The sequence below is a fragment of the Haemaphysalis longicornis genome, unplaced genomic scaffold, assembly GCF_048455015.1.
Source record: "Haemaphysalis longicornis isolate Haplotype H1 unplaced genomic scaffold, Haemaphysalis longicornis Haplotype H1 scaffold_3, whole genome shotgun sequence".
NCBI classification, from domain to species: Eukaryota; Metazoa; Arthropoda; class Arachnida; order Ixodida; family Ixodidae; genus Haemaphysalis; species Haemaphysalis longicornis.
In genome coordinates this window covers 224857892-224884775 of record NW_027526335.1, presented here as the reverse complement: position 1 = coordinate 224884775, position 26884 = coordinate 224857892, and the positions used below count along the sequence as shown (strand labels likewise).

The following is a 26884-nucleotide window of genomic DNA, read 5'->3' as shown; positions in this document are numbered from 1 at the left end:
CATCCACCGCCGGCGGCGGCGGCGGCGTCCGCAGTGCTCCTCTATATTTAAAAAAGAAACAGCATCCGGCACCAGGTTTCGATCCGAGGACTTTGCGGCCGCAGCGCGACGCTCTACCGACCAAGCCACGGACGCGACGATGATATCAGTGTTAGTGACGCGCCTTATATCTTTAACGCATTCAAACTACGTCGTCAGCGGCGTGCGTTGGCGACTCAGCGGCGTTATAGCGGCTTGATAACTGCGTGGTGTACACGTGATACTACAAACCCGATGGAAGAGATGGAAGAGAAGGCGGCGAGGCGGTGGGCTGCGGGGGCCGAGCGCAAGCGCCGCAAGCGGGCCGACAACCGTGCATTCGCACTTTCACATTCTCCCCCTCGGGGAAATGCGGGGGAATTTTTTCAAGGCACAGTCGTAATTGCTAAACATAATGACCAACGTGTACGGGAAATTATAGAAGCTTATCACATTAGAAGGAATGGTGAAAAGAGCGTCAGCATTCCGTCAATGTCGTCAGCCGAGAGTGAATATGTGTTCTTGAATGGTGGCGGTGCGCAGTAGGGTGGTTCTTGGCACGTGCATTTTGTGAGTGATGTTATCGCGTGTGCCAAGGTGATGGAGTGAATTTTGTTTTAGTGTCTGGTGCAGTGCCTATTGTGTGGTATTTGGAAGGTGTAGTTTCACAATGCTGTACTTTTGCTGCAATCACGGGTGACATGATAGGAGGAGGAGGAGGAAATAACTTTATTTAGTCCAAAGAAGAGGCCTATTCAGGCCCGTGGCGCCTTAGACGACGGCCAAGATATCTTGACTCCTGGCGTCGTCTTCGGCCCTTTGGACGGCCCACTGCTGGATGTCAGGGTTTTCGCTGCGTAGCACGGTCTTCCATTGCTATTTACTAGTTATAATAAATGTGCCTTTGGTATTGCTAAAATCTTGTTTCTGAATACTGGGACATTCCCATAACATGTGTGTCAAGCTTGCAGTTTCGGGGCAGTGCTTGCATTTGCCGTCGTGTTTATCCTGATGGAAGTGCCTGTAAAGGCCTGGATTAGGATACGTGTTCGTCTGGAGGCGTCTCCACGCGACTTCTTGCTTCTTGGTGAGCGAGGGGTGGGCATGATAGGAAGCCACGTGAATTTTCAGAATTGAGTATATATATGTGTGTGTTTTGTCTAATAAAACATAGTTGCGAGTTCAGCGCTGTGTCGTCGTTATTTCTTATTTTGTCCGTCCTTTTTTTGCGCTGCATGTTTGATAAGGTATGCTCTGGTGTAAGCGAAAGCTTTCCAGGAACGTTAATTAGTCTTGAACAGGCGCTTCACTTCTAAATTTCAGCGGCGCCGTTCTCGCTGTAAGCAGCTCAAAACCTCTGTTTTCACCCTTTACAAATCACTCTTTTAGCCTCCAGAAGCACAAAATATAGTCAACCACATATTTCTGCGACACTCCCGTCTTGCAGTTGCAGATCTAACACTGTCAATTTTTGCGACCACTAGATGCTGAGCATCGGCAAAACGCACGAACGGATGAATACACCGGTTTTATTGTGGTGCAATTTTTCCGAAAAAGAAGCGTAAGTGGAGTTAAAATGCAGGTTCAGCAGGTCGAGGAACCCCCCCACAGGTGAAGCAGGCTCATTTTGAAACACACCGCATCATACTCATGCACCGCCTCCTCAACACCCGCAGCAACAACGTCATGCGGCAATGAGTAGTACGGGTCTTGCACATCGAAGTGCCGGGAACTGCTGTGCTTCGAAAATTCTATTAAGTCACCCGAGTCCCTTACTAGAAGTGTGTCCCTTACTGTCAGCAATTGTAGCCTCCGTCGCTGGAACATAGCTACCTTCGTCTGCCATGTACCACTTTCCGCGACTATGGCGTGTGCAGGGCAATCAATAGTATGAGCTTAATCACAAAGCATAGGGACCCATCGCCGTCAAGTCTAGCTGCTGCAGGTTCTATTCTTTGCACATCTTCATCGAGTGCTTTCTAACTTGTTTATGGTAAACATTATCACAGCTGTCCAAAACAAAGGCCAAGGCAAGCTGTGCAAGTTGGCAAGACTTAAACACCGCGTTAGGAAGCTCCGCGAATTCTCTTTCCTTGTAAGAGGTTAGAACGTGAGGTTGCGTTCCATTAAGAAACAGCATTTGTTTGCCACCGATACTTGTGATAGCGCCTTAAGAGGTGGCGTGACGTACATGACGAGCGTACATGAAACCTCTCAGAGTTACAGGTGAGGAGCCTGCTCAAGGTCAGTAAAATTCTTGGCCTCACCTGCGAGAACACCTGTGGGACGTATGCGCCTAGTGGCAGCAAGACTTTGTTATCGTTCGATTGGGCTCAGTGTGAGCTTCTAAAGACAGCCGTCATTGGGCCATACTTTGAGAATGTCCTCATTAAATCATGTAACCACACAGTCCGGGTGAGTTTATTTGCCTGGAATTTACGCCTCGAGGAAGCGGGGTGCCCGAGACGCTGTTGCACGCTGTTTCATTGTACGCTGTCTCACTGGGCTGTGCAAGAAACTAGGAAAAGACTGCTGACGCGAATCCCAAAGAAGAATATCCAAAATTAAGAAAGATAAGGAAACCGTCATCTCATGCTTGCATGGGCGCTCCCACAGAATAAATAAAATCGCTCAGGTCACAGTAGTCACAGTAGTCAAAGGAGTTACAGTAGTTTTTTTTCTGCCCCCGAGAAGTTTTCGAGTCTTCGAAAAAAATTAGCACTGAGCCCTAATGCTCAGGGGCTGTGGTGCGATAAGCGGCACAAATGAAGGCTTGAGCCTTGTGTGAAAGGAGTTGTGTATTCGCAGCCCCATCCCCAATGTAGCAAGCGTTATGTCGGCCTAAAATGCCCGTGCCAAAGAAAGGCTGCGAGAACACAACAACAATGTTTCGATTGCTGCTAGCGGCCATTTGGCTGACCTTGCCTCTGGCGCGGCTGCAGGCCGAGTTTTGAACAATGATGAGTTATATGGCGACGGAGATATCAGACAACCCTATAAATATACAAGCGGCCGAAATTCCTAGATTAAGCTGCAAGTGTATCAGGGATCGATCTCTATCCCTGTCAACAAGAAAACTTGGCTATCTATCGGCTCATGGCGAATTGATGCGTATGGCTTAGTACCCGAACAGACAATATATATTTTCGCACTTGCATCTACGCTTTCGAGACAGCCGCGATTCCCCGTGTGGGTGTGGTTCACAGAGTGCGGCAGGGTGCAAAAACGGACCACAAAAGATGATGGTGAAAAGCGTGTGTGCTTGTTCTTCGGTCACCATATTGGCCACACATTTAGGTGCTTGCTCTTCCTGACCTTGCCGTTTAGGCGTATCGCCTAATAAGGCCACCTTCCATCCTCTGTGGAGCCAACTTGCGTCTTGATTTGGCCGGAAGGAACACTGGCGGAAAGCGCATCTGATGCTAAGGACACCCCCTGACGTCAGCCCTGAAAGACCTCAGCTCATCACCACTCGGGTCCATCGGTGCAACCGCCGCCAACTCAGCTTCCTCGAGAACACGGTGTTTTTTTAGTTCGCACCAAGGCGACAAGACTCTGAGCCGGGAGTAATGGCGAAGGCGGTGCCTACTTCTGTAACCCCGCAGGAGCACCGCGTCCCCACTTGCTTTCCTGGAGATGCCAACGAAGACGTTGACGACTGGCTCGAACAGTTCGTACGAGGCGCCACGTAAATCCAATGGAGCGCCACCCAAAAACTCCAGAATGTCTATTTATCACTCGAGGCAAGTGCTAAAACGTGGCTTGAGAACTGCGAAGGAAGTGCGCTCACGTGGGATGAGTTTTGTGGGCGCATGAAGGAAACCTTTGCGAACGCCGACTCCAGCGAGCATGCGCAGCGTCTGCTGGAAGCACGCTTCTAGAAGTCTGACAAGACTGTTGCAATGTTTGCGAAGGACATGTGCCGTCTCAACAGCCGAGGAGATCCCAATATTTCAGAAAGCAAAAAAAAAATGGGTCATCGTATGCACGGCGTTCAAGAACAGCTCTTTGCTGGCCTAGTGCGCAATCCATCACGTACGGTTGACGAACTCATCCGTGAAGCTACTACCAGAGTCCGTCAATGCTTTTCTGGTCGTGAACTTCGCCGTCACGCTACGGGAGAGCTTCGTACGCTGCTCAGGGAGGCCGCGCCGAGGCGCTGGCGTTGATCGGAGGGCAGCCGGCGAAGCGGTCGGATGGGATTGCGGCGCGTAGCAGACGCTCCTTGCGGTGTTAGCAGGGCTCGTGGGGACTTCTAAAAAATCAAGCACAGATAGCAGTCGGCAGTTTTGAGCGTGCGTTCTGCCGCATACGGCTTCCCTGCAAGGGCTGCAATCCTGACGGCTTCGTTTTGTAGCCACAATTGAAGGCACAACTACCAAAATTCCGTTTCTATCCAGAAAAGTGCCGCCAAACACGAACGCCAGTTCTGCCGCGACGGCTGAACGCGCGCTGCAGCGGCGGCGGCCCGATGCCCTCCGTAGGTAACCTCCAAACAGACCGCTGTACAGGGTGGAGACACCCTTTGAACGATCCTGTGCCGCCCCTATTGGGTCGAAGTGCTCAACGCGCTGTTCTTTTCGTTTCCCACAAGACGCAGCAACGTGATACAGATACGATGGTTCAAACTTCACCAGTAAACCTCGTTTGTGTAGATAATTACGGTGCGGTTTTGTTACAATGACTTGCTGCGGCGGCGAGCGAGCGAACCAAAATGGCGGCGCAACGCATACGTGTCTCCACTCTGTACGGGTGACGCGCGTCAATGTAGGCATGGGGCATGGAGGCAAGAAAAGCTTAGGAGAGGCCCTGACGTCACCCCCAGCGCAGCCGGAAACGCCATTTCTGTAAGTCGAATGGCGGACCATTGGCCCTCCATGCCATTGGCGGACTCTTTTTGCCTCTCTCTCTCGGTCCACCTTCTCCGCCTCCTCCGTCCTGTATCACCTCTCTTGTCGTCTGCATCTGCCAGCGCCGAGCCGGCGGAAATCAGCTGATAGGCAGGTAGAAGGCCGTTTTGCAGCGCGTGACCGTGAACCTAAACGCGCGGTTACACTGTTACACGTCTTCAGTGTGGCCGCAGCAGGTTTGCGAAGCGGCTCGCTCTAACAATGCCGCAATGCTCGGTGCCAGGCTGCAAGTCGCGATCGGTACCCAAGGAATTGGGCGTCACTTTCCACCGGTTAGTGCATCATTCCGCTGACAAGTATTGCTGTACATTGGTGTGCATTCATCCTTTGTTTGCAATCGCCGCCGTTTATAGGTTCCCAAGCGATGGAGAACGCCGCAAACAGTGGGCGAACGCCGTGCGGCTACCGGACTGGAAAGTGCCCAAGTTTGCGTTGCAGTTTCACTGGCAATCCCAGAGATGACTAGTCAATTAAACGGCCGTTCTATATATATATAGGTAAGCAGCACTTCATGCAGATTTCAAGCTAAAAATTGTGGAATGTTTTTATCGTTGTTCGCGTGCCTTCGATAGAATTTTTTGCGAAGGAGGAGGAGGAGAAGGAGGCAAAACGTTTTATTGAGTAAAAAAAATGAGAGGGTTGGTGGCGTCAATAAACTTTTTTTCGCCAAGTTTCAACTTGTCTCAGTGTCAATAAATTCAAGGTGATATCAGTTGAAAACGTTCATACACTAACCTCGCAGCATGAAGCGTTGAAAAGCGAAATCCAAAGCGAGACCACAAAAAGATCCAGATTCCAGATCCAGCACTCTTCCAGTCAACAGACGGACACCTACTAAGGTAATAGGACGATGGAATTATATCAACTGGGAATCTACCTTGTAACAGTTGCAAAAGCACTGCCGCGCATTGCCGGCCTAGCAAACTATATATTGCAGCGGCGATAACCAAAAAATTGAGTTGCGAATCGTTCGGTTGCAAGTCGCCTACGTACTGCACACCGTGTATCACTTCCCGAAAATCTACCTGACGGGTGTCCGCGCGTACGACGGGACGGCGCGTTCACGATATCTGCACTTCAATAGGCGCGTCGTGATCGTGACCGGAGCAATAGCTTGACGCGGTACAAGGTGCACTTGCAAGTAGAAATTAAATGGCATATTCACATCGGCGCAGCTGTCGCAACTCGCAGCATCCTTTTCGAGTTCCGCAAGACCACAGCGCAGCAAGGCGAAGCAGCAATCTTCGCAATCGGACGACAAGGCAGGCGCTGCCTTTCCTCCATGACTGGCGAACGGCGGGCGGGCTGTTGCTAGGACGCCGTTGCTAACGCGACTTCCAATGGCCGCCGAAAACACGTGACTTCCTCCACACTTCGGCTACCGGGTTTCTTATCGCGCGGGCGAGCGGGTCAGCCCTCTTCCTTGCCACGGGTTCAAACGTTGTCGAGTGTGTGGTGGCAGCGCTGCTTTTATCTGGCCGCGACGATTTAAGGCGAATGCCTTAAGTGCACCTTTGTGGGAAAATCCGGTGGTGTTGCTGCCCTTCGCAGAAAACCGTCGCTGCTGCAAAGTGCAAACAGGCATTTCAGGTCACGTGCGAATTCACCCTGAGTCTTGAGGGTAGGATGGAGCCAAGCACGTTATGAGCGCTCTGCGTATACCCACGTTGCCAGCGGCGGAAGAAGGGCCGGCTTATGGCATGCGGAGGTAACGTCATATCACGTGACAGTTGAATGCGCTGTAGTTACGTGGATCGAAAGAGAGCTACCGTAGTTTGTTGGGTCTGTGCTTTTTTGGGAAATTTTAAATAGAACCTCGGTGGCGCCAGCAGCGGCGGGCAAGCGAGCGTTGAACAGCCGGTGCCTTGTGACGGTCACCGGGACCATGGCGCCTGCGAGGCCCACTTCCGAGCTCAAAAAGAGACCTCTTTTCCTGGGCCTGCCTTCCAGCGTCTATTTATGGCAGCATTCTGAACTATCCTTCCACAAGTCCTGCTAATACCTTTAACAAAAAAATGAGAGAAACAACTGCAGCAACACCTTTCAGTTGACCTCACGCTGTGCAAAGCAACCAGAAGTATCACGAAAATATTAGTACGACACGCTGCTATACGTACAGTTCGCAGATCAAAGTGACATCGCGCATGGAAAACGCTGCTGCCGTCTAGCGATTTCACAGATGGCAAGCTACAATTGCGAGTTTTGTTTTCCAGTTTCATGACCTTTTCGCAGGGAGCATACAAGGACGAAAAATTTATGATGACTTGTTGGCTTCGCCGCAACTGGGAACATCCACCCCATAGGTGTGTGCCTTCGCTCCCCGTGCTCGTTCGTGCACACCGCACGGGACGCACACGAAGCGAGAATATCAGGAAAGCTATAGATCCGCAAACGCAGTCATGGTCATATGTATGCTCGAATGATTTCTTTCCCTTGTTTTACAATGGAGGTTTCCGACGTCACATATATTCGTAGATATACATCCTGCATGCGTAGGCCGTACGTGAGCAGCCTTCCGTATAGGTCACACTGGCACGAACCACCCCTACTGTTTTGTTTACTTTTGTGTGTTCGCCAGCGTCTGGCCGCGCACACAAAGCTATCTTCCTGAAACTAGAAGTGAAGCCCGCGTTTGCGTCTGTTTCTTCTGTATGCCGCGCAGGCTATCTGATTTGATAGAAACAGTGTATCACCCTGTCGTCACTCGAACAAAATTTTTGTCTTTGATAACCGATATTCTGATCTGACTCTATGGTTTTTGAATCATTAAAGCCTAAAAATAAATGCTCGCAAGGCAAGCATTACGGGATTTCTGTCGCTCACACTCGTCTTTCAACGTCGTTTTGGCGACTGCTACTTCTATGATTCGGTATTCCTTGAGTTCTTGGCGCAGCACAAATTTGCTCCGTCAAACTTTGTTCCTGGAAGAAAGCTTCGTTTACAATAATTTTCTGAGGTGGTTGTGCATGAATTGTAATTAACTCATTGAATTCTTCTAATGACGTAAGTAAATATCATAACAAGCGAAATAAGAAAAATAAACAACAAAATGTACTTTTTAAAACAGTGCTTTTCTGCTGTTAGCTTTTTGTAAACAAAAAATATAACCGCAATAAACAACAATTCGCTCAACGTGAGCATTTTTAGCGACATTTGGCAAGCATTTTAAGACTTACAACCAAGAAATATTTAAAATAACTGAAAATATACTCACGAAATCCCCAAGACTTTGTCGCACTGCAGTCGGGGAAAAGCGGAAAAATGTTTAAGAACCACAAGGACAAGGTGAACGATAATAGGTGGCACAAGCGCGAAAGTGGGGAGTGAAACCAGCGTGATGATTCATTTAATTTAGCGCGTCCACATAAACGAGCCATACATAAAGGCAACAAGGTTGTTTTTCTCCATATACTGCTTGAAAACTGACCAACTGCTATAAAATCCTGGTGTGTCCCAGATAAAATTTGTGGAATATGTTCTAAAGGGAACCGATGTGCAACCACATTAAGAACGTAAGGCAATACAGCTCACACTCGTGCTGTACTAAGGTTTGTTTTCCGCGTTTGTTCGCTCTTCTTTCAAAGTGCTTTCGCAGGTTCCAGTTGCTTTACAGATGGAGAGAATAAAGTTTGCTCAGGGCTTTCAATTGTAGAGTGGGGTCCGTTCATTGGGCACTCCTGCTACAAGAATCCCTTCCTCCAGCCGCGATCAGAAGTCAGCACGGCGGCTGGACAGCTTGTTCGATCCCTGCTACTGCGCAACGTTCATGATTCGACCAATCTTGGGGCTTGCCCAGCACTCCCATATAATGTGTTACACGGTGTCAGGGGAATTTTATAGAGCAGGTACAAGGTAGATTTTGGTCCAGTGTCGAAACGTGTTAAGTTGTACGAACCGGAGAGAGTAGCTCTTGATTAGGGATTCGTGTGAGGTGGAATAACGTCCCCCGGTCGAACATATAATGCTAAGTGATTTCCGCCAAAGTAACCTAAAGGTGTTAGCTGCTTGCTTAAGACGCGCGAGTTGACTGGTGAGATATCAATCAATCAATCAATCAATCAATCAATCAATCAATCAATCAATCAATCAATCAATCAATCAATCAATCAATCAATCAATCAATCAATCAATCAATCAATCAATCAATCAATCAATCAATCAATCAAAGAAGTTTAGTTTTTGCCATATATACAGCAAAAAAAAAGGTGGTCGGAGAGAAAAGCCGCACTTTCGCAGCTTGACGAAGCTCCATCCACACGTACAGAGCAGTACGAGAAAAAAAAATAGAAAAGAAGGAAAAAAAGAAAAAAAGGATAAACAAAGGACATAAAGAAGAGGGTAGACAAAAATACACATGGTAAAATTCACTTAAAATTTCGCTTAAAAGATTCTCTTAAAAATTTCACCAAGGATACAACACGATAAAACAGAAATGATGCATGTAAATGTGCATTTCACACGCAAAATGATATGCACCTCACTCGTGAAGCGAATCTTTGTCTTTATCGCTGGAGTAAAAATGTATATACAAACATTATAGAGCTACATACGCATACATACATATATCGGCAATATCGGGGGTGGTCGAGTTCCATTCGACGATCGAATGAGTCGGCATTCAAGCAGTGTTCGCAAGAGATCGCAAGAGACCGATCGCAAGAGAAGTTCCAACAAGCGTGTTGCGAATTTGTTATGACCTGGGAGATGGCGAGTGCAACAGCCGCTTTCTAGCCCTCTGCAGTAGGTGCAGGAGGTCGTGTGCTTAGTGGTCGAAGGGACTACGACAGTCATGGCCTTCCACTTCGTCGCGGTGGACTGTCGTAGCGCTTGCTCCCTGACAATTTCAAGCGGGTTACCGTAGCGTGTATTGCTAACATCACATGATGTAACACGCCATTCTGCGCTGAGATTCGCTGAGCATTCGGTGCTCTTTTTTATTTTTAGATGCCTGGGAATTAACACACCATGTCTGTTCATCATTTCACTCTGCTGCACACAGCCTTGGTTTGAGAGTCGGTGGCGACTGATCTGTACTTAAAGTCAGTGCAAGAAGTCAAAGAACAAATTGTGTCATTTCTAAACTGCTTTAGATTCGCTATCTTGCTCACTTTATTCCGTGGCTTTCACGGAGACTTGGTTTTTAATAAAAATGATGCTCTCAAACACTAGGACATAAATCGGCAGAGGTCTACGAAAATATTCGTACGGGTGTTAAATTTTCAATTCATGATAAGACTGGTATTTCTTACGGAGCGGTGTGTCAATTTCTCGTGTGTTAGCGTTCACGTTGGGTCAATCACAATTAACAGTGTCGAAGAAGTTATCGCGTCAATATATTGTCATTCGTCTGGCGACGTCGAGGTATTTGTTGAGTATCTTAATACCATTCTCGAGTACGCGCAAGTGTAAATATGCGAATTGTCCTGGCTGGCGACTTAAATATCGATGTCATAAGCCCAGCATGCAAGCTCAAAACTTTAGACGGGACTGAATTGTTTTCGGGTTCAAACGTTCTGTGTGTTCACCTGCAACAATGACTCAACAACGTGCAACCTTAATTTACCTATGTGTCACAACCTTTGAGGGAAACGCAATTTTTAAGGAATCCTTCTGCTTCATTTAAGCTATCATCTGCGAATATTTTGTTTCTTAAAGCGAATTTACTCGAGTTAAGAGGTCCACCAGAAAGGGTACCGATTCTGCAGTTACCTGTCGGAACTATACAGCAAGGATGCCTTTCATGCTTCATGTAACAGGGATGACATTCATAACTCGCACATAAATCGCACATAAATCGCACTCGCACATTTATAAATCGCACGATATATTCTTGCGGAAGGTGAAGCAGTACTATGACATTGTATTTCCCTTGGATGCTTGTGGATTACTAAAAATCGAGAAAACCGTCAGTTAAAAAAGAGCTGTTCAAGAAAATGAAATCTTGTGATAACTTATATCACAAATTTATTCAGCCTAAAGACGTGGATTTATTAAACGAATACAAAAGCTACGCAATAAATTGCACTCTGAACTTTTCAAAGTAAGAACTAACTATTAAACTAATGAATCGGCTGCCATGTACAAGAATTCAGGAACAATTCGTTGCTCATTGCGCTCTATTATCGGTGAGTCTAACCATAAAATCCCGGGTACACGCACTTTTGAAGGTATCGCCTACAGTGGGGCGTCACTGGCAGAAAAATTCAATTTATGCGTTTTTAGTTGCGGTGCATCCTTGCCATTTCACAGGACACGTAAGAGACTTTATTAAACGGGCTCATAAACAGAAACCCTTCCCGTTCCACCGAGGTATAACGGGTAACACATAAGAGACTAGCAAAATAGATTTTTTCAAGCCTGTTGATTCCAATTTTGTTACCTCGTACAGTGAACTAGAAACATTATTGTCCCTAAAGTCAGCGAACGAAAATTGCGTGGACAGAGATAATGCCATAAAAGCAGTACAAATAGTAGCTATCGGTAATCTCTTATGCTCTCACTTAACCAATATCTGCAGTACAGCATCAACTACAGGATCTTTTTCACAGAAAATGAGAACTGCAGGAGTCTTGATTTGACATAAGGGTGGTTGTCTTGCCAAGATAAATAATTTTGCACCAATACCTGTAGTTCCTGTATACTCCAAGGTTAAGCAGTACGCCTAAAAACACCCCTTATGAGTTTTATAGGCGACCTACAAGTGCTTGTCAAAGAACTATTTAGAATTAAGGTAAAAAGGCCCACTGAAATGCCACTATTGCAGATTAAAGACATGATATCGAAAATTGATTCGAAAATGTACACTCAGGCCATTAAACACCATATTGATACAGGCTGGGTTTATAATGTACAGAGTTTACAAAAATAAGGCGAGATGAAAAAAAAAAGTCAAAATGGAGCGGCACTGTGCTGAAGGTTGGTTGGTTGGTTGGACCCTTGAATCATGGCCCATACCAATGCCGGGAATTGGCCAACAAGCTGCCGGTAATGATTAGGCTGTCACCCGGTTTATTTTCGGGGAAAAAGGAATAAATAAAGAATGAAAGATGGATAGCTAGCACGGGAAACAGCTTCGTTCTCCTATTCTTCCCTTCCGCCTCGCTGATGGGGGGGGGGGGGCAGCCAAACCGGTTGGTTATGAGGTTTAAAGCGCCGACGCTACACGGGAGATGAGGCGCACTGTAGTTGAGGGCTCCGCACCAAACTCTCGCAGGCGTTCCGTTGGGTGCCTAATATTCCCCTGGTCTCAGAAAAAGCCCTCTGGGCAAGTCAGCATGCGTCACGAGCATGGAAATTCACGGTCGGCTGCATGATGCGAGGCGCGATACTACGCATGTCACATCGCTCAGACGGTTCATAACCACAACTCACCAATGTAGTGCGCCATCGTTTTCTCCCAGAGTCAGCGCTTACGCACTGGTGTCCATAGCCATACCAAATGACCGGTGGTGTACGTAACGTCAAAACGGCAACTACTGTACCGTTGCTTAGAACGTCCTTGGAAAGTGAACATTCTTAAGCGGGCTATGCGACGTGCTTTTCGACGAGCATAACAGAAGAAAGGATGATCTCAAGACAGCCGCTTGGTTGCTGTGCCTAGACGAGGTAGAAAGGCTTGTAGCCGGTGTTTTCATGGTTCGTGGTATTACTGGTGTAGATAATTAAAGGTGCGATATCGTCGCAGTTTTTGTGATCAGCGGTGACATACATTGCGAGCATACTGGTTAAGGTAGGATTTGTGTGCTCGGTCAAATCATTAGTCTGTGGGTGATACTGGGTGGACTGCTGGAATTGCACGGCACAAAGGCGTCGGAGACTTGCAACGACGCGTCTAGTGACCTGGCGTCCGCGGTCAGTGATTTTAGTTGACCCATGGCGAAGTAAAATGCACTGAAGTAGAAAGTGAGAGATTTCAGAAACAGTGGCAGACGGCAGAGCCGTAGCGTAGCGTGAGAGGTAATCTACGCACAAAGCGATCCAGCTGTTTCCACTCGACGAGTGTAGGAAGGAACCTAATAAATCAATTTCAATTTTCTCGAAATCGTGGGCTCACTGACTGGAAACGCCCTGTCGGAGCAGGCGTTGAATGCTTGTATTGTTCGCACTGCGAACAATAGGCAACGTGGCTTTCAGTCGTCTTACGCATGGTTGGCCAGTAATTACGTTGCTGGTTGCGGTGCAGAGTGCGGGCAATCCCGGTGTTGCCAGATGCGGGCTCGTCATGCATAAAATTGAGGACGATGCTTCGGAGGCTTCGTGTGACAACAAGAAGAAGGAGACACTTAATAGTTGAATAATGCGTGTTGTATAGAAAGCCATTATGAAGACAGAAACGGTTTGTAGGGTTGGGGTCTTCTGTTACGGCCGATTGTCTGTACAAACCTTTGTGTTTACACTGCTTCCTTTTAACAGCCATAGGGTCAGGTAAATATACTTAAATCGAAGCTAGATACTCCTCAAAGTTGTCCGTGTCAGAAACCGTCGTTTCCGAAAGTAGCCAGGAAAGACAGTCAGCGTCCAAGTGTTCGCGGCCGCTATTGTACGAAACAGTGAAATGGAATTCTTGGAGAAGCAGGGCCCAGTGTGCTAGGCGGGCACAAGGGTCTCGCAGGTTGACTAGCCAGCAGAGTGAATTATGGTCAATTATGATGTTAAGTGGATGTTCGTAAAGACAAGAGCGAAATCTCTGTGTGGCAAAACACAACCACAAGGCACCCTTTCTCAGTAGCCGTATAGTTTCGTTCCGATTTGCTGAGGGTGCTACTTGAGCACGCAGTAACATGCTCGCCGTCTGTATGGCGCTGAACGAGCACGACCTGGATTCCAATGCCACTGGCATCGGTGTGTACTGCTGTAGGTGGTGTAGGGTCAAAATGGCGAAGTATGGGCACGGACGTCAAGAGGTGCTTCAGAAAGTGGAAAGCCACGTCACCCTCCAAACTCCACTTGAAGGGAACATTCTTCATTAGGAGGCAAGCCAAAGAGAAAGCAATTTCAGAAAAGCACGGGAGAAAACGACAAAAACACGAGCAGATTACCAAGAAGCTGCGTAGTTCTTTGAGAGAGTTTTTGACATGGTTCCTTGAAACAACTAACAGCTCTCGTTTTCCGTGGGCCTTGTGTAATGCCCGCTATGTTAACAACGAGGTCGAGCACAAGTATTTGGCACTAAGGTATAAGCTTGGGCGTGTTGGTACGACATTCTTTTGAACAGCGCAAGTAGACGAGGACGAGAAGTGAACAGGACACAGCGCAGTCTAACAACAGGCGATTTATTGCACGAAACTACTTAAATACATATCTCCGTTGCAACAAAGGAAGGGAAGGGGGTGGGGGAAGATACACATGGGGGGGAAGGGGGTAGACGAAAGAAACACATCCATTTTCCGAGCCAACACGGCGGATCACGTTCACTAACAAGATAAAAAAGGCCATTTTTTTGTCGATTAGCATGACAGAAGGGCCGCTGACGCACACGTCTTTGTTGGAGAGGATTTCGTGGTTGCTACCCTGACCTGCAAAAATGCTCCATAATTAATAAAAGCAATAATCGACTGACAAGAGAGATAGTTGAAGCCTACGAAATCCTTTCCAACAAAGACGTGTGCGTCAGCTGCCCTTCTTTCATGCTAACCGACAAAGAAATCGCCTTTTTATCTTGTTAGTGAACGTGACCCGCCGTGTTGGCTCGAAAAATGGATGTGTTTCTTTCTTCTAGCCCCTTTCCCCCATGTGTATCTTCCCCCACCCCCTTCCCTTCCTTTGTTGCAACGGAGATATGTATTTAAGTAGTTTCGTGCAATAAATCGCCTGTAGTTAGACTGCGCTGTGTCCTGTCCACTTCTCGTCCTCGTCTACTTGCGCTGTTCAAAAGAATATTTGGCACTCTCCGAATCGATATTTCTGGTAGAATTAAAGACGAGCCCACCTTTTCTAAGCAGTCCAACACAGTGCCTAAGAGCATGTTGTGGTCAGAAAATGTACAGCCTAAGATTGCGATATCGCCTAGGTAACGCTTACAGATAGCCCATTTCAGACCCGGAATAACAGTGCCCATAAAACGCTCAAAGGTGGCAGGAATGTTGCAGAGTCCAAAAGGGATTACGTCGGATTCCAAAAGTTCATCTGAAGCTCACAAACGCTGTTTTAGATGTTTTAGATTCGGGGCTATGTCCGGTGTCCATCCGTTGTCCGCACCTCTCCCCCTACAATATAAAAAACGAAATAGTTAGCGGCGCCCGGTTTTGATCCCACGACTCTCTTGCCGCAACGGGAGGTACGCGGCGCTCTCCCCACTGCGCTAGAAAACCGAGACAGGAGTAAGTGCTACGAACGCGCCGTATGACCTTGACTCGTTCAAACTACGTCAAGAAGCTGCTGATGCAACGAAGGCCCGTGAAGCTGAACGTCAACAGAAACGACGAACTAAAAACTTTAGAAGAGGATGTTAGCGTCTCTTGCTCGGGGGAATGTCCCGCGTCCGCGCCCCGTCCGCAGCGCCTCTGATGAGGATTGTGGCAGGACGCCTCAGGGACTGGCCAACCAAAGAATCCATCACGAGATAGCTTCGCGTTCAAAAACCGTCGTCATCTTCCCGTAGGGGAACTGCTGAAGAAAAAGGAGAAGGCAAAGCTTCGAAGACGAGGGCATGTACGTTGTACGTTTCTCTAAGCCGGTGCACCACCGTCAACAACCTTTACCTCACCAACGCTGACGGAGACTACCGATTCTACCACAGAGACGACAACATTGACAAGAACATGATGGACGAGTTTCGGCGCCTCGAGCACCACCGCCCACTCACCGTAACACAACAGTACTTGCGCGCCTTTGCCACCGGTGTGGACCCGGACGTGGAATTCCCTCTGGCGCTACTAAGCACCAGATCACTCAACATAACGGCAACACGCCAGCCGCGCGATAAACGTGCATGCGCGTCTCCTCTTTCATGTCCTCCTCTCCACTCCATCTGCTGTATATAATAAACCCGGTCCGCACGCCGCTTACTCAGTTGCTGCTTCGGTTGAGACACGCTGCACCGTCCGATGAGCTGAATGGACGCCAACAATTCTGCTTTGCATCACCACATATTTCCCTTCGGGGAGATGGTGTAATTTTTATTGAAACGTTTGAAACGCCGACGACAGGGATCGTGCTGCTCAAATCAATTCTGCGGCGTGTTGGGCCGCGGTCGGTAACAGGTTGAGGGCTCTCATCAAGAATGAGGAAGCTCTCTTCACACAAAGATGAGCATTCTGAGGTGAAACGGTGTTGGCCCGTAGGTCTTCAGGCTGGAAACAAGCACTAATGTGCATTGCGCTACCACCATTTCCGCAAACTCTTGTCATGCCGAAGTAGTCCCTCACGGCCAATGGGGCGGATGGTGGCAGCGAAGTCCACTGCTGGATTGACATCAACGCTGGCTACCGTGGTAACATTAGTCAAACGACCAAATTTTTGGTGTAATTCGGCGAATATTCATTGCTTTAAAGGTACGCCAATGCTGGATGACGTCTGATGACGACTCTAACTTCACGCGGCCGATCAAGAATTTGTAGACGTTTCCGCGACACCTTTGAATAGATGACCGGCCTTATCCTGCTTCGTCATGCGGAGATCAACGACCTTAAACAGCTTCCGCACCTTGTCTATGTAAGTGGCACACGTTTCGCATGGGATTGGCAGGCGTTGCAACAACGTATCTTCTGACGGCTTCTTTATTAGGGTGGATTCGGCGAAGGAGCTTCAAATTTCCTCTACAAAATATTTCAGGTTGTACACGCCTCTTCGTGGCTTTCGAACCAGGTTATAGCGATCCCTGCGAAGGTGCGTACAACTTTGCCAACTTTAGCAGCTGCGTCCCAGTGATTGTAGCGGCTTAGCCGCCGGTATTGGGTCAGCCACTTTTCCACGGCCTTACTAGAGTTTCCAGCAAAGGTAAGGGGCTGTAATCGGTGGTGCCAGCCAGCCATTGGCGTTGGTTCACACGATGATCGTCTTGTGGTATCGCAGGGCACAGCGGTGGCAGACCCGCGATAGGCGGGCTCGGGCGGAAGTATTGGATGTCCGTCGTGGTGATAGCCGGTTCCCCCGCCAAGCTGTTACGCGCTGGGTTTATTTTGTGCAGGGGTTTTATTGGGCAAGATTGCAAAACCAAAACGAAGATGCAGTAGGCTGACGGACAGTTTGCGGGAGAAACAGTGTTTGCTGATGGAGGTGGTCATCAAAACTGTCACAGGCGCACTGTTGGGGGCATAACAATATAGCTTTACAAACTTTCCTTCCGCGGAATCAGAGGCTTGGCTGTCACCAAAGAATCCATCCGTGGCTACTTAACCCACGGATTACAATATTCCTGTCTTGACGGGTGTAAAAGAAACGACAATTGGGCGAGTTGGTACTTATTCATGTTCCCTAACAGCGCGCACACACGAAGACAAAGGCAAAGAAGGGGACAGGACGAGCGCTGACTCACAAGTACTTTTTAATAAAGAAAGACATCAAATTATCTACTAACAAAACACCAGCTGCGAATGACAATACAAAGGAAAAGCATCAGATTAACACAAAACATGATATGGACAAGCGAAATCATATCATCAATAGGTTACGCCACTGCAAAAAACAAAACTTCACTGGATATCTAAAAACTCGGATTCCTCGTGGCTAAGGGATATTGACGCATGGCGGACGCACGTTTTGCCCAGTTTGGAGATATGGTAGGTCTCCACCACCTCTCGGGTCGTCTTGTCTTTCTGTTTAAATTGCACTTTTGTTTGTCTGAAATCAGGGTGGCACTCTAACGGACAGGTAGCACTCTAACGGACAGGTTTCACAGTGCATTGAAAGGTGCGCCTGCGCCTCCTTTTTATGCTATTCCTATGCTCTATTAGACGCACATTCAGATACCGCCCGGTTTGGCCAATATATTGGATCCCGCATACCAACGGAATGCTGTAAACCACCCCCCGTGTGACAGGGAACAAATGGGTCTTTGTGATTTACCCCGATACCACGGCGCCTGCTTGCTCCATGGACATCCCTCCTTTCAACCGCCGAACAAACACCGCTTACCTTCACAGGCGCTGAAAGGACCACCTCGACAACCCATACCTTTTTCCAACATTCTTCAAACCGTGTGACAGTTTATGCACATAGGGGATGGTAGCTAACCTTTTTCTTTCTCTATGGGGCGTACTTTCCGGCACGTCAGCCGACTGCGTACCCTTCAGCCACTTAATGAGGTCCTCACTACTTCGCGCCAAAACCTCGTCAGGGTACCCAGAGCCGCCTTCAGCCGGATTATTCCAAGAACAAGGATTCTTCCAAGATTTGTTCCAAGAACACCTCTTCGACCGTGTGTGAACAAGACTGCTGCAGTAAGGATCTAAGGCAAGACTTTGCAACACCACATTTCACGTTCCTAGAGTGGCCCGAATCAAACTTCAACACTGGCTTAACACATCTTGGTCTCTATAGCCAGCACACGTGACTTCTCAAGAACCGGAGGGCTAAGTCCAAGTACTGCAATTCATTAGACTGTGGCACTTCAAACGTAAAGCGCAACACTAACCCCCTTTCCCTTAACGTGTCCAGGATGTGCGCCATCCTTTCCTCAAACCCCCGTTTTTTAGTAAACACTAGATAGCCGTCAACGAACCGGAATGTCCTTATGTGCAAGTCCCCCAAACTCTGCTCCAGTGCCCTGTCTATTCTATTAATAAAAGTGTTGCTGAGAGCAGGCGCGACGCAGGTGCCAATGCAAACTCCAGACTCCTGTACATAAAACCAATCATGCCAACCAACAACTGTAGACTGGTGGTAAAAAGACAGTAACTCTAAAAAAGCCCCCACAGAAATTCCACAGTTCTGCCTAAACAGGGCCTCCTCATTATCCTCCGTGATACTGACTTTTGTAGACTTCAACAAGGCATCATGCGGTATGGAATAAAACAAATCCCCAACATCGACGCTAAATGCATGACACAAGCCAGGATTCTCATCCTTCAGAATCTTAACCACGGCACCAGAATCCGCTACAAGTAATGGGTCACCCACTACCAAAGACTGAAGTTGCCTCTGCAAGTAGCCCGACACTGCAAATTGTCATGTGCCCCTTTCAGTGACAATCACGCGAAACGGAATCTCAGGCTTATGGTTTTTGCAGAGAAGAATACTTGCAGGTAAGACAATTGAGCCTTCTTGACGTACGACCGCACCTCCTCAAAGTTAAGGTCTCCAAGTAGGGTCAGGGCCCGTTCTTTAGCCCTGCTCTCATTAATATAAACAAGCCTAAAATTCCTTTCAATTGGAGCACAGGCCTTTTCATAAAAAAGCCCCTTAGGCAGGACAGTAAAACACCCTTCTTTGTCCGATAGTACAGCACGGAGCCCATTAGAGGCACACCAGCTCGCAACGGAACCAACTGGGTTGCGCTTGGGCCTAGCGCCCCCCGTTCGCTTCAGTACATCAACACACTCGTGGGAGCAACGTGCACGAACATCCTGAGGAACCAGGTTAGAGACTGCCTTGGACAGCACCAACTGCCCCTGGCGCCTTTGATCGCCATGTGCCAATCCAAGGCCAGAATCGCTACCTGGCACGTAGGACATGGCACATGCCCGCAGGAACTACAGTTACTTTGTGGCTTTCTGCAACCATCGAGTGGACACAAAAGAAGAATGTGCCGCATGTGGTCGTCGGAGTGGAGACGCAAGGCGTACTTTTTCCGGGGCTGTCTCAGATCAACGTGTGATTTGGTAAGGGGGGGGGGGGTAGACGCCATTCGCGCGTGTGCAGTTGTAGCGGAAGCTGCTTAGGACCGCCGCATTCCTTTCTCTCCGGTCTGCAGCTGGCCTGTCGACAGCGCGATTTTGTGAAAGACTGGTATTCGCGACGCCGGCGCCTGCTCCCTACCCTCTTCGGGGAACACCTTGTTGTCCGGCCGACTCCTGGGCCAGCTCGGGTGGCCCTTTTTCCTGTCTCTTTTACAAGTACGCGGGGTTCCCCATCTTTCTGTCGTCGGGGGGAACTCTGTGTTGCTAATGCTGTGTTGCTGACCCTCCGGTTCTTGAGCAGTCACGTGTGCTGGCTATAGAGGCCAAGATCTGTTCAGCCACTGTTGAAGTTTGATTCGGGCCACTCTAAGAATGTGAAATGCGGTGTTGCAAAGTCTTGCCTTAGATCCTCACTACAGCAGTCTTGTTCACACACGGTCGAATAGGTGTTCTTGGAACAAATAATCCGGCTGGCTACCCTGACGAGGTTTTGGCGCGAAGTAGTGAGAACCTAATTAAGTGGCTGAGGTGTACGCAGTCGGCTGACGTGCCGGAAAGTACGCCCCAAAGAGAAAGAAAAAGGTTACCTGCCGTCCCCTATGTGCATGAACTGTCACACGGTTTGAAGAATGTTGCAAAAAGGTATGGGTTGTCGAGGCGGTCCTTTCAGCGCCTGTGAAGGTGAGCGGTGTTTGTTCGGCGGTTGATAGGAGGGATGTCCATGGAGCAAGCAGGCGCCGAGGTATCGGGGTAAATCACAAAGACCCATTTGTTCCCTGTCACACGGGGGTGGTTTACAGCATTCCGTTGGCATGCGGGATCCAATATATTGGCCAAACTGGGCGCTGTTTGAATGTGCATCTGATGGAGCATAGGAATACCATAAAAACGGACGCGCAGGCGCACCTTTCAGTGTATTGTGAAACCTGTCCGTTACAGTGCTACCCTCATTTCAGACAAACAAAAGTGCTATTCAAACATAAAGATAGGACGACCCGAGAGGTGGTGGAGGTCTACCATATCTCCAAACTGGGCAAAACGTGCGTCAGCCATGCGTCGATATCACTTAGCCAAGAGGAATTCGAGTTTTTAGATATGCGGTGAAGTTTTGTTTCTTGCAGTGGCGTAACCTATTGATGATTTGGTTTCGGGTTTTCATATGATGTTTTGTGTTAATCTGATGGTTTTTCTTTGTATTGTCATTCGCAGCTGGTGTTTTGTTAGTATATAATTTGATGTCTATCTTCAATAAGAAGTCGTTTGAGTTAGCCTTCGTCTTGTCCCTTTCTTTGCCTTAGTCTTTGCGTGTGCGCGCTGTTAGGGAAGATGACGGTTGTAAGTCCCGTCTGCACAGATAACATACGGGGTACCGCTACACAGTTCAATCTTTATGCCATTATTTTTATTCTTTCTATAAATCATCTTGTTTTTCTACGTGAACCTTGCGCCACAATAGTATAAACTGATACAAAATAATTTGTTTATGTGAGTAGTCTTGGCAATCTTCAAATAGCTGTTAATGCAACGCTCCTACATTTAGCAAATTAGTTGGGTTTAAATGAGCTTGGGTTGATCGTAAGCAACGCTAAATTTGCTATTTTCAAGAGCAGAAACAAATTACGGACAAATCCTGTTACTTTACCTTCCGGAATTATGCGATATAGCAACTTTCTACATACAAGTTTTTGGGTGTTTTCTTTAACGACAACTTGAGCTGGACATCGGATGTAAACCAGATATATGCAAGTGTGTCAAAACCAATGGAGAATATCAGTTCAAGCATATCAAAACTGTGCAACGCTTTAGTTCCCTCATATCTTTAGTGGTGTAATTTACTTTGGGGTAGAACAACAAAGTCGAATTTAGAAAGGGTATTGTTTTTACAAATACAAGCCGTACGCTCTATAGAAAACCTTCAACGAATACATCATACCGCACCATATTAACACGAAAATGCTTTATTCCCGGATACAGAAAGATCTAACTGATGTCATATCCGTCACGGAAGTGACGCCAGTACAACGGAGCAAGCGGCCTGTAAAGGGTGTACCCCTGCACACAGGGTCTGCCTGCGGGGAAGCAACCTTCAGTACTAAAGAGTACGTTAATTTTAGGGTTGTTCGCTTTCGGGTTCTATATTGTAACCCGAAAGTGTTTTATGCTGGTCTACACTGACATTTCACTGATGTCATATCCGTCACGGAAATGACGCCAGTACACCTTTGGAGAAGCGACCGGGTAGCAGCACGTCGCTCGCCAAGCACACCCACAAGACAACCGCCAACCCGCAAATCATGCTCAGCTGTAGATTTCGGCGCGCATTTCACTTTCGTGTTTACCGATTCGTAGGTCAAAGAAATCGACCACAGTTTGTTTGCGATCGTAACCTGCTTCGGTTTACAAAAGGTGAACAGCGAAAACTCAGACAAACCACAAGAAGAAGGTGACAAACACGAGCGCTGAATTACAACTGTGTTTTATTCCTTGGCTATGCCAATAGTAAAAAATTACGCCCACCTCCCATCGCGGGAACCCTGGTGTGATGCGATGCTGAGGGGGGTTCAAGCGCAAGCGGAGAGCAACAGTCGACCGAAATGGCCGCCGGAGAGCGGCACACCGGTTATACACCATTTTCCTTGCTAGAGGTGGGCGCCGCCATTTGCTTTTTCTGACCTGACGCTAGCGCCGTCTATGAAGCCACCGCCGAAACTTCCGCGCTGGGCTGTTAAGTGCTCCGTTCTTTCCGTGCGTCTGCTCGGTACCCGTGCATTACCAAGTGAACCGTAGTGGTTTGGAGTTAAGTTAGCGGTTGCAGTGCTTGTGTGTGTGTGTTATGTTTTGTTTTCATCATCTGCGGACGAATTTTAGGTCTTCATTTGCTGCCAGAGCGGGAAATGCCGATCCCGGCTGTTTCGAGCAGCAGTAGCAGTGTGGTGATGGTGCCCGTGGTGCTCCGCAGTTCCGCGATGCAAACGTACCGGTATGGCACCGACTGACATAGAAATCGATATCGGGGAGTAAATACGTGTTTTGAATGCCACCGTGCTCGTTATGTTCACCGATTAGTCATGTTTACGGAAGCGCGGACGTCGAATGCGAAGCGCGCACAGCATGTGGGTCATGGTGATCCGTGCTCGCGATGGACTTTCGACGAGGCGATTGCTACGCTGTTGACATTGCAATGTAATATAATCTTTCTTAACTAAACTTATGACGGTTACTGACGAAACAAAATTACCTGGGCGGAAAAATAACACGACCGCACAACCACTATTCGAAGGTTGAGCAAAAGGGTTGACGTTCGGGCGAGTTAATATTGGTTGATCATGATCGTGATCACGAGTGACCTAACTCTGCGCAGCGCATGTGGCCTGTCGCTCGGAGCCCACCTTTGTGAAACCGCTGCTTGCACCACAAATGCTTTACGCGACCAGCCTAACTGTTTTGTAATTGTAATTAGATTCCGTGACAACGCAAAAGAATTAGAAGCTTTTCCTTCGACCGCGTTGTGAACAGGTTGAACTATTCTCCAAATGCAACTTTCACGCGTATCTCGAGCTTCGTTTCCACATTGGGCTGCCTGCTTATCCTGCTATCGACCAGCTGTGTGCGATGGAGAAAGTTATCCTTTCATATCTTTTGGCAGTGTAATGCGTTGGCCTGAAAAAAAGTAAACAAAACGTCGTGATTTTAAAGGTTGGATTAGATGAAAAGGGTATTTTTAATGCCAATCGGCTGTAATGACCAAACAAGATATGGTATTTTAAATTGACTACAAGGAACCAGAAGTTATTGTATCGGCGCTCGTGAAAGATCACCAGGTGGTCAAAATTAACCCGGAGCCCTCCACTACGGCGCGCCTCATCACCCATGAAGCGTCGGGGCGTTAAACACCATAATGAATCAATTAATCAATCAACCAATCAATCAATGCTGTATGGTAAAGGATAAAGTTGCTTCTAACATTTCAGGGGGTTCCGTTCCCTGACGCAGCTTTGCGTGTGATAAATGGATTTTGCTCCGTCTGCTTGCCGTCCAAGCGCACCCAACAAACCCTGGAGTTCGTCGTTGGTACAAAGTCGTTGCGAATTACCAGCAACATCCACCAATATCTCAACTCGGTGTGTGTTGGGAAGTGTTGCAGCAAAAACACGCCGCAACCGCACTGCATTTTCTCCAGGCAGTGTCGTGCACATGCGTGCTGTCAGCGACTGTTTCTCGCTTTCTCTGGTTGTTCAATAACCCACCACCGCGCAGTGCTGACCAAGTGACGTTTGCGCCTTGAACGGCATCGCAGCATTGGCTAAAACAGTTGAAAGTTCCGCAAAAACTAAGCACGCGGTGCGAAATACCCCCTGTATACGCAGCGGAGCTTACCGCGCCGAGCGATGTTAGCAGCCCAGCGCGCACAGGCAACACTGGTCGGCCGCCGAGAGAACTGGTTTGAGAGTATTTTCCTCCTTTCCCGGCTGCTTATGGAAAATGGTGTATATGCGCAGAGCGCCCGAAGGAGAGGAGACCGCGGAGAGAGAGAGTACTGCAGATGCGCAGCACCGCCCGCAGCGCCGCCCACCGGCGGAGTGAGAGCGCGATTGGGCCGCACACGCTCTCACCTGGGCACGCGCCGGCGCCAGTGCGTCTGCCGCGGCTATGACGCAACACAATCCAACACAATCCACTTTAATCCAATCCAAATCCAATCCAATCCAAGCCAAGCCAATCGAATCCAATCCAATGCCCCTCGCCAGAGAGAGTTCGCTATCGGAGAGGAGAGCGAGAGAGTGGCTGCGGACAACAACGGACGCACGCGGACAACAACGGACGCACGCAGGAAGGACAGGGCCGCCGACAAGAGATGCCCTGAGCGTCGCATCTAAAAAACAAGAAAAGCAGAGAATTTCACGATAGCGGGAGATACCAAGCCGCTCGTCACGCATCACCGACGCCATGTGCCCCAAACACTTGCTGTACTACTGAAGGGCAAAAAAGTAATCTCTTTCTGCGAGAGGGACAAGGAGGAAACGCTAACACATTTATCTTTTCTGCGCAATATTTCTGCAGCTTCAATTATTTCTGTTGTTGTCTTTTATCTTTGTGTCTTGAAATGACTTGCGTTTTTTGAAAGATTGGGGCGCAGCCGCGGCAATCCTGACAGTGGACACCTAAGTGGCCACTAATCGCCGTATGTACGTTATAGTTATGTTCTTTTAATCTTTCATTAAAGCATCGTCCAGTTTGGCCTACGTACGTTTTCCCACAAGGCAGAGGAACAGATTAGGCGACGCCTTTAACACATTCAACAAACCGGTCTTCGTGCTTTACGGAGCAAGACTGCAGTGTTCTTTTGGTTTTGTTTACTCTTGAACACATGGAGGAAAGCATTTTGGGAGCAGAAAACACAATTTCGACGCTAGCTCTTTTTTAAATTGTGCGCTATCCGGTGCATGTAAGGAATAACAGCAAGTTTATCCCGTTTGTTGCCTTCTGCATCTGCTTCACTGTCTCGTCCCTCTCTTTTTAATCTCTGCATTATTGATTCTGCTACCGATGCTACCCCGCTATCAGAAGCCGATCAACCTCTTTACGAAATCTTTCGTGACAATAAAAACTGGCACCGACCAAGAATGTTTAAAATCCAAAAAAGACGTTTCGGCTCCCGTACGGATGCCTTGTTCACAATCTGTGAACAAGGCACCTTGTAAACAAGGCACCCGTACGGAAGCCGAAACGTCTTTTTTGGATTTTAAACATTCTTGGTCGGTGCCAGTTTTTATTGTCATGTGTTTTCCTGACCAGACGGGTTTCCGTCCAACCCTCGATTTCGAAAGATTTCTTGTATCGAGTGAAAACATGACTTGTTAAGCGCATTTTTTGAAACACATTGTCATGATAGACCTTTTAACGAGTTTAGAATGAGATGAGTCAAAAGGTTCAAGCCGTTTGCTGGCTCGTGGTTCGTACGCCCAGCAGATGTGATTGTGCGAGAAATGAAGCTTAAGATCTAAAAACCGGATGGTTCTGTCCACGAGAATTTCAAAAGTTAAAACCAAAGGTTTAAAACATTGACGGAAATGACCTAAAACCTGGAACATTAACGATTGCAGACCTGCTTCGTCGGTGTTAAAAACTACTAAAAAGTCATCGATGTTACGGAAAATTTTGGTTACTTGTGTACTTGTGGAATCTTCAATTGGTCATGCAAATTGCGGTCGAGGTGCGCTAAAAAGAGGTCACTTCAAATTGGTGCGATGCAGGATCCGATACAGATCCGCTACAGATAATTGACGCCGCAGAAATATTGCGCAGAAAAGATAAATGTGTTAGCGTTCCCTCCTTGTCCCTCTCGCACAAAGAGATTAATTATCTGCGCCTCAGTAGTACAGCAAGTGCTTGTGGCACATGGCGTCGGTGATGCGTGACGAGCGGCTTGGTATCTCCCGCTATCGTGAAATTTTCTGCTTTTCCTGTGTTTTTTTTACTATTGGCATATATATGTGAAAAACCAAGGAATAAAAGTCAGTTGTAAGTCAGCGCTCGTGGTTGTCACCTTCTTCTTGTTGTGGTTTGTCTGAGTTCGCGCTGTCCCCCTTCTGTAATCGTGCACCAACTCGTCCAAGCCTTAACCCTTGCAAGCTTCGGTTTAATCAGCTTTCCCATCTTAAACTTTCTGTGCCTGTACGATGGGGTGCTATACTAGGTAATTGCAGTGATTGAATTAATTGCAGTACACATTCAGTATGATTTAAGACAGTTCTTTTTGAACACCAGCCATAAAGATAAACTGCGAAAAAAGGCACTTGCCTACCTAATACGGAATTTCCTGAAGAGCCATACCTCTATTATTGATTGATTTAAAAAATGCAGTTCTTATTACAAGCATAAAACTGTTATAATTAATTGTTTTTTCACATTCCCAATTATGAGTAAATGGACCGCGGAGCGCATTTTTGGTTTACAATATATGGTTCACTGATGGGCTGTTGTATTGTTTCTAGCCCTCTGTTTAACAAATGTGCCTGTAGGTGGCAAAGATTCTATGCTCAGATTTTGTGCAAAACAATGGCACAGATGTTATGATTATGTACAAATATCTTGTAGAAACATGCCATCTGCAATTGTCTTTCTAGAGCCTCGTTATTCTTTGTATACTTGGCTCCTTGTGTGATGCTTCAATTGACG

General features: G+C 47.7%; 1 protein-coding gene across 1 annotated transcript in view; it reads left to right on the top strand.

Annotated features, from left to right (window-relative positions):
* LOC144176017 (ATP-binding cassette sub-family C member 2-like) overlaps positions 1–26884 on the top strand; it is a 320694-nt gene that overhangs the window by 50592 nt on the left and 243218 nt on the right. The gene's annotated exons all lie outside the window — the stretch shown is intronic.